We start from the raw sequence: 9,446 nt of genomic DNA on the forward strand, positions 1-9,446 counted from the left end.
ACTCATCAAGATTGAACGGCCATAACTTGAGAACATCAGCAAAAGTAATTAAAAATCTCCAGACCATCAGAAGGTTGCCAATATTCTCCTCTGAATTGATCCAGGGTTGCACCACAAATGGTTTTTCAATTTCACGGACTTAGGTGGGAAATCACTCAAAGAACCTCTGAATGATTCAAGATTTTGCAAACTGTCATGATCAAGATTAATCATCGAGGATAAACCCTTGCTTGCAGCAGCTAGTTCCATCAGTTCCAGTTGTTCATCCTCGATAAGCTCCATAGATTCTCTGGCTATTCTTCATGCAGTAGCCTTCTCAATGGCAGCTTTGCATCTTACTGGTTCTTTCTTTTTGCGGAGCTCTTCTTTTTGCCTCCTTTTCTCAGCTCTTAAATATTCTCTCAAACAAGACCGGTTTAACTAGCTTTTGACCAAGAGAGTCATGGGAGGATCTTGACACGTTGGTGCCAGAGGGGCTGTTCAAGGCAACCTGTAAGAGGAAATCTTCAGTTCGGTCATAAAGGTTGCTCTTCTTCTTTATTTTTGCTCAGTATTCTGACGCTGCCTTTCTCCAAACCCACAGCTTCAATCCTCACACAGCGCACTGAACCCCTTTCAATCTCAAAACAAGCTTGTTCAGTATGAAGCCATAACTGCCTCGGTAAGTTGCGAATCTCAAGTTCCCTAAAGATGAGAGGGAACCATAAGAATTGTGGGCCTCGGTGGAAATAGATGCTTCTCGGTTCTGTCTGAATCTTGGTAGAACCAGCCACTAGATCGCCTTAGACCCTTTCTGTCAAAGGAGTTCATAAATAACTCCCCTCCATTCTTTTTGATCTTATTTCTCTGCCAAGTTTTGAGAACCAGAAGAAAACAAAACTGTTCGGGGCTCCATGTCCTAATGGGTAAAACCCGAAGTACCGGGGATTCGCGTTCTGAATTTTGGCTCGAACTTTTCTTTCTCACCCCTTGCTTTGGTTGGTTTCGTGCTGACGACGTGTAGATCTTGGAGAACTACCTGGACTGACAATCCATTCCTCGGCTAGATGGTGAGACGCTTGGCGTTTGTGGTGGCCCGGTGCCAGGCGCTCCCGGCCTCTGCCTTTGATCGATGATTTACCAGCCGAACAGTTTGTTGGAGAAGCAAGTGTGCTTCCTTCAAGGTGGAGCTCTGGACCCTATTGAAGTGTAGAATGGTTGGGTAGGCCTCCTCTGTGCTGGGAGACCCTCCAGCAGCGTGGATTCCATGTCAGTCTATAGTAATTTCTTTTGTCGTCTCATGTTTTTGCCTAAAAAATCGAGACCGAACCTAGCGTTTCTGAGAGTTTTGGCAATGACCGAACCGGGGCCTGCCGAGGAGGCGTTGTTTCGAGATCTGCAGCACTGGGCCACTACGTTGCTGTACTCTAAACTTGACTATAGCATAGAGTATTTCCGTTGTTTCAGCATCTGCTGAGGAGGCCCACCATCTTCGTTGACCGAAGAGACTGTGAAGAATTTCTGCTGCACAATCTTCCGGTATTCTGAGATATTAATCTGCTCCTTTCAGGCCACTGCCGTGCATGGAGTTCTTGAGGTTTTGCCTGATCCCGTTTATGACGGAGGTTCGACCACAAACCGGGTTCGCAGACGGGAAGGCTTCGGTTGGTGGTGCTGGAGCGATCAGCGGGTGCAGGTGTCGCAGCTCTGGGTCTTCGTCTCCATGTGCCGACCTGCCTTAGTTGATGGTAGATCTACATGTCTTCCTACATATCCGCAGTGGTGAATCTTGGGCGTCGGATCCCTTGGGATTGAAGACCCCTTGGAGATAAGTCTTTGACTTTTAGTCAAGTCGTTTGTCCAACAGCCACTAGCAATACATATGTTCTGCCACGTCTACAGGCAAGCGAACAAACCAAACATACAGCCGAGAGTACCTACCTTGGGCCCGAGAGCACCGCATCTTGTTGACCACGAACGAGATCGGGCTCTGTTCGGGTATGTTGGCGACATCTCATCTCCTAGTGATGATGGCCTTGATGTGCTTCTAGGTTGATACTCGCTCTCGACCAAACACAGTCGATGGGTCCGAGAAAATAGGGTCTAGCCGAAGGTCCCAGCTGGCAAGCCCGTGCTCTTCGATCTGTCGATGGCCTCTGCTGACGGAAGGGACAAGGCCATCGGGGAGTCCGGGACGGGTCATGCTCTTCCTTGGACGGGAGGAGACCCAACTTGGATGGGTACCTAGTGACAACAAGGGTCGGGTTCTGAACGAGGAGGAGCGTGCTGCTTTAGCGATGAAGCCCGCTGCTGAGAACGTCTACATCCAGGTCTTCTATTATTTTTCTGTTTGGAAAGGTAGATAACACTCTGTTCGGATGCTCTACTGAAATCCACAGATCTCTATGAGGTTCTACAGTTGTTTTTTTTTTTTTTTTTTTTGGGAGTCAGCAGGGAGGATCCAAAGATGGACCTTTACGGTGGCGGATCCTCCATTACCTAACTCGGTATCAACCGAAAGGTTATGGACTTGAACTGAGATGAGCCATCGTGGATCATCCTTTGACGAGGGTCTGGATCTCGTAGCCATCATTTTCTTCGAAGGAGAAAACAGGAACCGGATCGAGTTAGGACTTAGGCACCCGTGGATTCTCTTCTTTTTCCTTTGGGCCGTTGATGTAGCTTCAGGGCAACAAGGTTGCTTCTTGTCTTCTCTTTTTTTTTTGTTTTGGGCCGACTCCCTGCCTCTTGGCCCATCTTTCTCTTTGATTTGTTTTTCAAAAATAAATTGACCTATCATCACCTAAAAAATTCTTGAGTTTGTGCACCCATGTATAGTCGTTACTTCTGAATATAAATCTAGAACATCTGTTTACTGTCAGCATCGATTTGGTGTAATCAAATTCCGATCTATCATCACAATAATCTTTTTCTTCTTTTATAAACCCAATTATTTGTCTTGTAGTACCAATAAAAAATATCAAAAATCAACAAGTATTAGAAGAGAAACACCATTCCAACCAAAACTCACAGTATAGTCGAAAGGCTTCATGTTTTTTAACGAAGCGCTTGTAAACGTACAAGGCCACAATAATTATTGATCTTTGTCTTAAGAGAATTTCAGATCTGACACCCCAAAATTTCTTTCCACAATTTAACAAATCGAAATAAAAAGAAAAGTATGGACTTATCTTGTTTTTCTGACGAAGGCGAGCACTGATTCGATGCCAATTGAATACTGATACGTCATAGTTGAACGTGATCTACTATGTATGACTGTAGATCTATATAGATCTGTCTTGGTCTAGTGATGATCTTTGAAGGAAGAAACCACAGGCCAGTTTCAGCCATGATTTATCGCGTAGTCACCGTTGCGGATATATTTTATGAGAAACGAATAATCGTTCCCACAGACGGCGCCAAACTGTTGGTACAGTTCCCGGTACGGTGACGTGTTGCCTTGTGATTCGTTGCCTTCCTCGATGTTCGTTCTCCTCATAATCTGCAAAATAACAAACGGCTCGTCGGGGGTGCCGACCGGACCCCCACTCCGATGCCTAAGTCAGTTCAAACTTATTTTCTGGAGAATATCAGTAATCTCAAGAGTTCAGAGAATCTGTCCTTTAATACCTGGCGTAGTAGTCTTATTTATAGGCTCACAGTTCACAGTTATAAAACTGCTAGAGTGCTTGGAACATAATCTAATTAGGAGTCTGAGTCCTAGATCACACAGTCTTGAGTCTTATCTTCATAGAATTCAAATTGGGTAGTAGAGTCCAAACTGAATATGACACTCTCTTTAGCTAATGTCATTCTATTAGGTACATTATCCCATATTTGATGGGATATAGAAGTCTATCTTGATATATTTTGAATATCCGTCTTTTTGGAGATAACGACTGGTCTTGTACTTAGGTCTGATCTGGCCGGGCCAACCCGATGGGCTCGGGCCCCGATACTACCTTAGGCCCACGTGTCTTTGGAGCTGATTATTTCTCCAACAGAGTCTCTCTGATAGAGTTAATGTAGCTAACACCTTTTGAGGATCCAGTGTGATTTCTACAAACTGCTAGCTAATTCGATCTCTTATGTAATGCCATAGCAGTTGTTTTGGAGGCTTGCATGTAGTTAGGACACAATTTAGATTTAATATATGTTTAGGGCTATTAGTGTAATGATATGTTAACGAAGTTGTTTGATGGTATTTATTTAGATGCTTTGGTTGTAACGCATTTGATGTCATTATTTGACAAAATAAATATTATCCAATTTTCTGTCCCATAATTCGTATTTAAAGTATAGTAGTAATACTCCCAAGTTATTTTATAGTTAAATTATTTGGGAGCGTTATACAAAGCTTGGCCCTATTGCAAGGCAGTTATTTTATAGTTAAATTATGTTGTCTTTCGCTTTACTCTTTCTAGATTATTTTTTGTGAAAGTTTAGCATTCTTCATTCTTAATTAAGAGGTACAAGTCACTCTCTTTGGGTTGGTTCCTAGAAATATCAATTGCTTAATAGTAATTAATACCTTTAATTGCTCATCGTGTAGCCAAAAACCAAAAACATTTACAAAATGAACAAAAAAAATCCTCATCATCTAACCAGATATGCCAAATCATGTTGGGAAAAACAAAGATTTCATTTGGATGATTCTTCATCGATCTCATCACTTGAACAATCATTTATTATCATCATTAGTATTATTATTATAACGTAAGTTTTATTGACTATATATTTCTGAGTGGGAGACAAGATAGGACATGAATAATTACTCAAAAACTAACATATTCTTAATTTCTAATTTTTAATTTTTTTTATTTTTTTTTCACTTTTTTAGGCCAGAATATGTAATTGTTATTGGACTCAAATAGGTTTGAATCTGGGTGAAGGATTTTTTTTTAAAAAAAAAAAAATAAGAGAATTAGATATTGATATATGAATAGTTGCATGTTTAGTCAATCAACTAATTTTATCTTGACCTAGAAAAAATCTTCTTTTTCTTTTTATTCTTTGTAAGTAAAGATGTGGATGGCGACTATAAGATTCCATTCAATTCTTGTGGGAACAAAGAAATAAATAAAAGAAAAATTACTTATTTAGTTCACGAGGTTTGCAGTTGTATCAAATATGATCCTTGTGGTATCAAAAATATTTTAATCCTGTGTTATTGTGTTAATATAGAAATGTCCTGTGAAGATTTTAATCATATTGAAATTCTGAAATTCATTGTTAATCAGCTAATTAAGGTTTGAGTAAAAATCATGTCCCTGTTCAACTAAAGGCTAACGGAGAATTGTAACCTAGAAATATTGTAGTTGGAAATGATAAATAATACAATGCATGTGTAAGAGTGCGTTTAAGATTGCGATTTCGTAGAGAAAAAAGTGCGATTTTAAATCAAATCGTAGAAAATGAATCGTTTGAAAATTGTGTTTTTAAAAAATTGCGATTTGAAAATGTAGAAAAGTGCTTATTCAAATCGCAGGCAATAAGATGCTTTTCTGAAAACGCAGTATTTTAAAAGGCTAACCTGCGATTTTAAAGGTCAAACTGCGATTTTGTCAAACGCTTAACTGCATTTTTAAAAATCAATTTTTTAAATCTCACATTTTAAAATGACTATTTTTAAATCGCATTTTTAGAAATTGCAAACCCAAACGGACCCTAAATAGTTTTCATAAAATATATATATTTTACAAAACAAGATAATAGTGTCAACTTTTAATAAAATATGGAGAGCGAGAATATATTCAACAGTCCATTGTATTTTGGTGCATCTCAATTTTAATACTCAAGTTTTTAATTTTAAAACCTGAACTTTGGTATTAATTTCAATCTAAAGATCTCTGTCCACTTTTTCATCAAATCAATAGCAGAAATAATATAAACTTATAATTATGCCATTAATTTAAAAAAGAAAAAAGCAAAAAGATGTTGACTGGGCTTGCCATTTCTCTACCCAGCAAAGCTGCCGGGGTTAGAAAGACAACTCTAAAGAGTTTTAATTATAATTTTAACTAATTTTATTATTATTATTATTATTATTATTTTTTTAAAAAAAAAGTCTTTTTGAAATAATAGAATAGATGGATGTAATTAACATTTTCTTCATATATATATATATATATAGAGAGAGAGAGAGAGAGAGAGAGAGGAAAAAAAAAAACTAAAAGGCAGACCGAGAGAGAGAGAGAGAGAGAGAGAGAGAGAGAAAAAAAACTAAAAGGCAGACCATAAACATATCCATTGTCCTAAGTAACAAGTAAAGAATCTGGAAACATAGCCAGTGCAACTCAATATTGCACGTGCTATGTTGTCAGAGAGGATGGAAAACCAGCAAATGACATGTCCCACAGCAAAGGTCAGTAGTGGGAACCAAATTAAATAGCGCCATGCTTTGGAAGTTAGGGTGCGATGTGTAATTTAAGTAACAAGTTCTAAAGGCAACTAATAACCCAAGTATATGGGAAGTTAAAAATAAAATAAAATAAAATAAAATAAAAGAATATAAAAGAAAAGAAAAGAAAAGAAAAGAGAAATATCATTTTGCATTCTCCTGGCCATCCCCATTGACTGGGTTGGCTTGCCACCCACCCCTATAGGTAGTTGGGGGTCGCAATGTTTGGGGTGGTCTTCGACAACCCCTAGTGGTGGCCGGAGGTGACCCTAGAAAAAGCAGGTGGTGGCCTGCCACCATCCCCATGAACCTACCACCACCCCCTTCTTCCTCTATGGTGGCCTTCAGGGTTGGCCGGGGGTGGCACGCTGCCACCCCCATGAGACGTCGGTGGCTCTGAGGTGGCGAGCGCCACCCCCGTCTTCATTTGGGGTGGCCTTCCAACCACGACTAGGGGTGGTTCGAAGGCCACCCCTAACACCAGGGTGGCGCACCACTACCCCTATGGATTGCAGGTGGCAGCGAGCCACCCTCGCCACCTGTCAGCCACCCCAGCCAAGAGGGTTGGCTGACGAGCCACCCATTTTTTTCTATTTTTTTTATATAAATTTTTTTAAAAAAAACTATCTTTGTTTTAATTTCTTTAATTTTTAAGTTTTATATATTTTATATTTATATTTTTTTTTATTAAGAGAGACACGTGTCATCATTTTATTAGCCCTGACATGTCACATTAATAGAATCCGTTAAGCATTTGATAGAATTTGACTGCAGGGAGTGATTTGTTCTTTTTGGCATACCCGAGGGACTTCTAAGTTCATTTTGATACCACATGGAGCTAATTGTAAATTAGGTAAACCACACGAATTGATTTTGCATTTTCCCCTTAATTTTAACAACAATCACGATTTATAGAAAGATCCATATGGGATGCCACTTATAAATGGTTTTCCAACAATATGTTATAAAATGAATTTTCTTTAAATTAATTTTCTCCATTTCTGAACGTTCGAGTTTCCTCCCAAACGATCGAGTTGTCTTTTCCTCGAAAGTTAAAGTTAACCCTAGATGAACGATCGAATAATACCCCAAACGTTCCATACCTTCGTACCGAACGTTTGGCAAACCTTATCGAACAAAAGAGAATGTTTTAGCTTAATTAACAATTGAGTAATCAAGGTAAGCCACCACCCTAACATCAACTCACCCTTTCTGATAGGATTGGTGGGATGTCAAGCTCAAGTAGGCAAAAAATATTAAAAAAAAAAATGGCTAGCTTTTGCTCTATCGTATTGTGTGCTGCTTCACTCAAATCCCTAAAAGTGATGTGGAGAGATGAAAGGTTTAAGGAAGCTGCTTAAATGGGTGATCCTTCAAAAGAGTTAGTACAACGAGGGTGATCAATGTCAATTTTAGATCATGTTTGTAAAGCACTTTAACTTTTTAACCACCTCAATCAATCTTACCCACTCCCCATTCTTATAAATAGCACACTACGTCCTTTAGCCCACATCCTTCATTCTTGCATTCCAGCAAACCCTAAACCTATACAGAGAAAATGTGATATTTGGTGTAGTTCCATCCTCCATAAGGTAATATTTGAACCTCAAATTTGGTTTTCATAATATTAGCATACTACCTTGCTGTTTATCAAGTATTTATGAGTCTTAGCATGCCATGTTATGTTTATGATTAATTACACGGGGTAACTAGATTTTCCAAAAATTTATGAACTTGTTCATGTTTTTCGCCTTTTATCATGTTGTGATGGCTTAATATGTTTTTGTAGGGTTATTAGAAGCTTTGGTTAAGTTAAAACGTGAACTAAGTAGAAGTTTTTAGTCTTTATATATGCATGATGCCATTTGTCAAATGTTTCATTGCACTTGATCGAACATTAGACCCTTGATAGGCAAACGCTCAACCTCGAAGCTGAATATTCAACAGTGACCAGAAATGGGTAATTAGGGTTTTTAATGATAGATTAGTATACCTACTGCATGATTAGGGTTTTCACATGTTGGGATTTGAACTCTCGAGGTATTGTTTATAATACTAAGGTATGTTTTGTAGTAACGAGGAGTTAGAGATGTTCGAGTTTGTGGATAAACAATGGAGATAAGTAAATGCTTACGAAAGTATTTTTACTCTAACGTGCAATATGTTAGAAGACTGAGCATGCTTTACTTTTCAAATAATATGTCCTAAACCAAATGGATAAATGCTTATATATGATTTTTTTAAAAAAAATAAAAAATAAATGAACAATATTTGCATTGTATAACATGGTATACCGGTACGTGTGGTAGAATGGTCATTGGCTTATCATTATATGGACTTGACCTTATGGTCAAAGAGATTTACTTTTTATGTTTACTCTTGAATATAATGGTTTTTTATAACCAAGGCACTATGTACGGATAAGGTCACCATGACGAATTTGCAAGTTGCGTGGCCCACCCGAGGTCGGACTCAATTGGGTTGGAAGTATATGACGGTATGCGGAAATATCTGGGCCACAAATATTGTACTAAGGGTTTGGATAGACCAAATAGAGAAAAACTATGTATATATATAATGCACAATTTTTCTATATTAAAATACCAGTATTGGTACTGGAATTAAGCCACATCACTTCTTAAAATAAACCATATTTTCAATGGTATAATAATAGAGACAACACATAAAATATTGTGAAAATTCATGTTTAATATTCAAGGGTTATAAATTATCACCTAAGGCTCATTACATAAACGGGTCCTATGATAATTTACTTACTAAGTCGTGGACTTAGGCAGTTACTTTCTTCCACCTGTCAGACACCTTGGTGTCTTTCACAGGGACGGAGCCAGACATTTGGTTGAGAGGGGGCCAAACAAAAAATAATTTAAATATGTAGTCAAAGTATAAATACAAAATATACTGAGTGGATTCGGTATCTCTTCATCTTCAAGTTTTCAACGCATTCTTGAGTCTCTTCTGTGTTTGGACAAAAAAAAAAAAAAAAAAAACGCATTTTTTCTACAATACCTTTTTTTGTTTTTTTTCCTTCTTCTCTACTCTACAC

This window comes from Alnus glutinosa, chromosome 8, assembly GCF_958979055.1.
Source record: "Alnus glutinosa chromosome 8, dhAlnGlut1.1, whole genome shotgun sequence".
Lineage (NCBI taxonomy): Eukaryota > Viridiplantae > Streptophyta > Magnoliopsida > Fagales > Betulaceae > Alnus > Alnus glutinosa.